The sequence below is a fragment of the Lactuca sativa genome, chromosome 8 (assembly GCF_002870075.4).
Source record: "Lactuca sativa cultivar Salinas chromosome 8, Lsat_Salinas_v11, whole genome shotgun sequence".
NCBI lineage: Eukaryota > Viridiplantae > Streptophyta > Magnoliopsida > Asterales > Asteraceae > Lactuca > Lactuca sativa.
In genome coordinates, this window is record NC_056630.2 from 257,769,313 (window position 1) to 257,776,289 (window position 6,977).

Sequence of the window (6,977 nt, forward strand, 5' to 3'; positions counted from 1 at the left end):
CCAGGAGATTCTAGTTACATTAATGATAGGAGTTAACCAGTACCCCGAAGGACCCAATTGAAGTGTTGTCTCCTAATCCTATATATAGTAGTTTACATGTCGTTTTTATTGTTCTCTTGTATCTAAAACCGTTTGTATCTTTTGAAGAGTAATAATAATTATACTTCAATAATTATTTAGTGTAGTACTCTTGAGAATGTCTTGTAACCGAATAGGTTTTGAATCTGTAAACTGTATATTGAATTCCCGAACGATACCTATTATAGTTCATATGTAGGTTATGTACTCGATGCATGTATTAATTAGAAAACTATGCAATTATAATTGTAACTTGAAAACGTCCCTTATGCTCACCATGTTACAAGAGGGATAAAATATCTCAAATATTTTATAAACATAGGGTATCTTTTGTTTGTCTCAATTCCATAAGTTTTAACCCAATGAAATTATTTTGCATAAATTCACTAAAATCATTTGTATTTGGCTTGTATCCCCCCTGAAAGCGTTAAAAAGAGTTAAAGCGTAGGGGTATGAACTCACTGATGATTGCGTGTATGTGTCGGACTGCGAAACTGGAATTGAGAACCTTCGAGTTGTACACGAATTTAACGAAATCCTATCAAAAGTTAAACACATATTGGTATCTGAAATTAGGGATTTCATTAGATAAACTGTTGGAAAAACACTTGCTTTCGGTTAAGGAATGTTACCGGGACTCGATTTAATTGGGAAGAGTGGGTTTTAAGCCAAGATTCACGGTGTAGGGTGATTACGGCCATGAATGGGCTACGGCTACGAACTGTTCTCGGCCGTGAACTGATTTTGGCCGTGAACAGTTTACTACTTTTGAAGGGTTTCAGGTCTTTCAAGGTTTGAAGGTTTCACGGCCCGAATTATGACGATTTGAGGGGTTCACGGTCGTGAACTTTAGAACACGATGTTTGAATCGACGGAAAACAGGTGTTGATGCTCCAAAACATCTTCTAAGGCGGATATAGAAATAGATGAAGAGAAAACTTGTGAAATCTCTAGTTTTCGGGTGAGAGCTTTTAGAGAGACAATGTGTGTTTTGGGTGAAATATCGAGTTTATAGGCTAAGAGTATGGTCGTTGGTGGGTCCACCAACTGAGAATTGGTTCACGGTCGTGATCGGGTTTACGGCCGTGAACACCGGTCATGCCAGATTCACTGACTCATATATAAAATTCAATTATATAACTTAAACGATTTTCCAAAGCAATAGAATTTGACGTAACTAAATAAAAATTCAAAATTTATTTACGGAATTGGTTAACGTCAATAGAAAATTGTTCGGGTTGTCACATGATCCGATGTTAAATATAAGGTGATAAATAAATATATGAATTTATATAAATCCAAAGAGTATAACAAATCAATAACATGTTGAAAAACAATATTATGAATTAAGTATAAGTTATGAAACAAAACTCCTGTTATGATCCGTAACTCTGTAATGCTCCAATTACAATAATTTTATGATTGAAACATGTGACAAACTATAGAATATATCAAAGTAAGTAGTTGATACAAAGATTTTTTATTCAAACATGTTATAAACCATATTGGTGGGTACACCCAATGTACAAGGCTGACTGAAAACGTCCTTGTACTGCATTACGCTCAGCGTAATCCTAAGTACGCCCAACATATGACGTCGGTTTGGAAACATATATGTTGCCATTTTTCATTAACCTAGAGAGAGATTAACACTTTTATCCATTTAAGGGTCTAGAAGGTAGCCGAAAGGTCATTAAGCTAATAGGAACGGAGATTTGAATGATTAGAGAGCGGATTCATCCCATGAATCATTTGGTTCGTTGTTCCGACCATGATTAATGCTCCAATGTGATTTTATATTCATTTACTTTCTTATTTAGGGATATAAAAAACCCTTTTTGTTCTCATTTATAATTAGATGAATTCTTGAATCTATAGATTAGTTTCCTTGAGGTTTATTAGTTCTTATTCAATTTCTTATGATTGCTTGATAAAGATGTTTATGTGTTGAAGTTGCATTCTTAGTTGTTTATTGTTGAGCATTGTTAGGTTAGATGAACAATCTAGTTTGATGTGCCTGAATCACAAAAGCTTAGGAGTTATAAATTCATAAGAAAAGTGCTTTATCAGAACCTAGGGTTAAACAGTAAGTTTGTGATTAAAATGTGCAAGTCTACATATGACGACCATTCATACGTAATTAGCTTCATGATCTTGATGCTAGTAGTTCAAGTCTCTCATAATACGAATTGAATACTGATTTTTAGAATAATTAGTGCACATGATCATTGTTACTAAAACTCATGAAAGTCAAAGGATTAGTTGTCTAGACCTAGAAACTATCAAATAAGGAATCAATGAACAAAGAATAAATAACTTTTGTGTGAGAAATTATCTATGAATTTCAGATGTAATTTGTCTAAAGCAAAGTACGTAAAAAGATTTTTCTCCAGTCAGTTTAACGAGATTTCCTGTTTAGTTGTTTATATGAGATTTAATTCCATAAAAACACCTATTTACTGTTTTTGTGTGTTTAATATAACCTATAATTAAAAAATTCCAAATTAATTCACCACTGTTCCCCTTTTGTTCGACACCTTGTCTTACCACAACTATACTATTGCATGATTAGGTACATTGTCGAGTGTGTCTCCGGTGGCGATAAAATCGGTTTTATAATTTTAAAACTTGAGAAATTAAAAAACATACATAAAAACACATATCATAAACAATGAACATAATTAGAAAAGTCATGAACTTTCTTAGGCATCTCATCAAGCACGTGTAACGTGCTATAAAACATATGATAATCCTTTATCATTTGATATTTGGCGGTAAATGTGCTTACAAACATATAATTTGTACCTAAAACTGAAAGAAAAAAAAATTATTATTAAAAAGCCTTTTTAATTAAAATTTTATATTTTAACCTAAAATTGAGAAAACATAGTTTATATGAATTTTCAAAATGAATTTTGATTTCAATCATAGATTGTGTTGATTCATGACATTTTTCAACTAAAATCAACATCGTTATCAGAATAACAAAAGAAATAAAATCATTTTTGTTTGGTGATTTGAAAGATCAATTCACATGATCGACTATTAAAAAATCACTTTTTCATGAAGAAACAATCTTTGACTAATGAAGAAATCTCCGATCGACTTGAATGATACCAACCTAATTTGATGAGAAATGTCTAATCAATAAAGAAAGAATCCCATTCAATTAAAGAAATCATATATGGAATACATGCTTTTGTGCGCAACAAAGAAGAAGACGACGTTCATAACTTTATATGCATCGTAGTTCAACTCTACCCAAGATAAAAATTCTATTTTGACCCATGTGATTCAACATAATATTTGACCTAAATGCCCTTCACCGGATCCGGACTCTCTCTCTCTCTCTCTCTCTCTCTCTCTCTATATATATATATATATATATATATATATATATATATATATATATATATATATAGAGAGAGAGAGAGAGAGAGAAAGAGTTAGGTTCAAATGTTTTTACTATTTATTATGTGCTTGAAGGATTGATTCTGGACCAATTCTTTTAGTTATTAAAAGAAAGTAATTAATACATATTAAATATTGAAGTCCTAATTAATGTTCATTATATCTTTAACATCTAATATGCATTAATTACTTTTTTAAAATAACTAAAATGATTGGTTCAGAATCAATCTTACATGCACACAATAGATGATTAGAACAATATAACATAACCATATATATATATATATATATATATATATATATATATATATATATATATATTTCAATACAGAACCATTATCAACAAAGAATCAAACGTGAGGGTAAAAAATCATAATGATCAACGACCAAGGTAATGGATATACACTTATACATTGGATGCACATATACCAGATTATAACATAAAACTCACTATTTTACCGAATATACCATTGTTCACCATTTTTTTCCTTTTCCATAGAGATCTATGTCGATATGTAAAAAATAAACTTTTTTTTTAAAAAATAAAAACTCACTTTGTTTTCTTGTTTTTTTTAATATTTAAGTTTATTTTTATCCAAAGAATATAATTTTACCAACAATCTCAAATTTTTAACATTTATTAATAAACATTAGCATAGATTAAGAAAAAACCCCGAACATTTCATATTTACATTATGAATCTAAATTGTAAATATTTTAAGTTTAACATTCATAATGTGAATCTGACTTACTATTTCAACTATTTTATTATTCATCAATTAAGTGAAAGTTATATAGTAATCAAAATATATTTTCATGCATATTCACAATGTAAAATCAACAAATGGATTTATTCAAATTGTGAATATGAAATCTCTATAATTTAGTTTTTTGAATTCACAATCTGAATCTGACTTACTATTATGCACAATGTGATTCTGAACTAAAATTTCATTTTTTTTTTACATCAATATGAATTTATGTTTAAAGAGTTCCAAAAAATATGAATTTTGATATATTTAATAATTATTTTCGACAAAAAATAGATCGTAACTTCTTATATATATATATATATATATATATATATATATATATATATATATATATATATATATATATATACATATATATATATATAGGAATGATTCAAATGAGAATCCAAAAAAGTTCGGAACCATACAAACCAGTTTTTATATGCTTTTATTAAGAGCATTTTCGACAAATCGAACATTTATACTGTATTAAGCAAACTTTCCACTCCCCTATTTACAAACAACTTGCCACTGTCACACTACTTACTACCATCGTCGTCGGACCACCGTCGGACAGCCGTCGGAGTAACATTAAATGCGGTGGTATTTTTCTAATCGTATTCACAGCTTAATAGAAAAAAAACATTGTAAATTTAATTTCTTTGGTAATAGTTTTTTAGTTTTCAAGCTAAAATATACAAAATTTTAGTAACAAAATATAGTGCTTTGACAAATTCAAAATTTTTCTCTAAAATGTAGATTTCTTTAAGAAATATATGGTTTATAAGTGGTATTCAAAGTTTAAAATATCATATTCATAGTTTATTAAATATATTAATTTTGTAATACACAATTTAATATTTCCATGCATACTTTCATTTACATTTCAAAACAAAATTTATATAAAATATAAAATTGAATACAATCTATTTTCTAGTTTAATACAGAAAATTCACAACATAACATTATATAGAGTCCATTATATACTAATTAGCATATTTAAAGAATTCAAATCAAATTTAATACAATTTTCATTCAACACTACAACTCTATACGATTCCAAAAATATATAGAACGTCTAAATCTGATTTCAGATGAAGAAGTTATACTAAATTCTATCACTATAGCCTTTATAACAATAAAATAGACTTAGAATTAGCTATTGGAGTCTAAAAGAAAGTTGTAGTACCCGGAAATGCCTACGCGAGGATATAAAGAACGTCAAAAACAGAGTTAGTATGCAAAAGTTATGATCTTCAAAAGATATAACTGTCTGAGAACATGACACATGACGAAAACCCAAATCTATCAGGGCTCACGACGTGAACATGTTTTCTCACGACGTAAGGAGTCAGAAGGACATTTCACAAAGCTAGATTACAGATGGCAATCCTATGGAGTGATAAATTTTATGGCTCACGGCATGAGCATAGTTTCTCACGATGTGAGGAGAAAACAGACACCTTCCAAAGGTAGGGATGCAAATGGAAAGTATACGAGGAGATGCAGTATGGCCTCACGATGTGAGCCATGATTTCTCATCACGTGAGTGTATATTGGGCATCCTATAAATATCAAGTTTGACCCTAACCTTCCTTACCCCTAAATTTCTTTCCTCTCTCTCGTTTGTTGAAGGCATTCCGCGTCCCGAGCCTGACGATCACGAACCGCTGACTGTTTCTAGTTAGATTTTATAAAATCACGCTACTAGGGTGAGTTTCACAATCCCACTTTTTAATATTTTCGTGTGAAAATGCATGCTAAATATTATATAAAAGCTAATATTATGTTTATATGATAGTATGTTTGTATCAACATAGATGGTTATATTAACTAGGATTTAGTTGTTTTGTATCATAGATAACTAGGATATATCTGATACATTGAGAACATACAACTATTTTAAATTTATTAGCAAGTTATTATACTAATGTAGACCCTGAGTGATACTGGGGTGTTCTATATATATTATGTGTGATATAAGCCCAGAGTTATACTCGAGAATCATATATACTAATTGTTAAGTATATTGTTATTATTGGTTTTATGTTAAGATAAAACCTGGTATGTTGTTAATATAGCCTGAAGGTATATTCAGGAGTTCTATATATACTTGTTAGGTATATTGTTATTATTGGTTTTATGTTAAGATAGAACCTAGTTTTACTACAAGTTATAACAATTTTATTGGCTAAATATTATTTAGGAGTAATGTTTAAAGCATAGTCTAGTAACATAGGGTTTTAGACACGAATGTGCTTTCAATATTAAAACTATAGGAGGACGATAAAGTCTACATGAGTTATATTATTTATCAATGAAGATTGGAAATCTTTAGGGGAATCCTCTGACCTGTAATCGTTAATCCCATGTGAGCGAAGAAGTTGTTTATAGATCTATGTGGGATATCGCCCCATCCGTGGTTGCTAGCTACAACCTAAATGGTTTTATGGTGGACTATATCTATGCAAGTTGACACCCCCACTCATGGCTGCTAGCTACATCCATACAGTTTGTGGGTGATGAATTGTGCCGTTGATTATTTTGTTTTGGACCCAATATTTATGAAGCGCACGACGGAAGTATTTACCTTGGTGGAATCCTTCGTGGCACCAATGGCGGTTTTATTATGGCACTGATGCAGGAACCATTGGTGGAATCTTTTAATCAGAGGTATTTATGTCATAGAAGCGGTTACAGGCTCATGGTAGCACAATTTTAGAAACATGATACTTT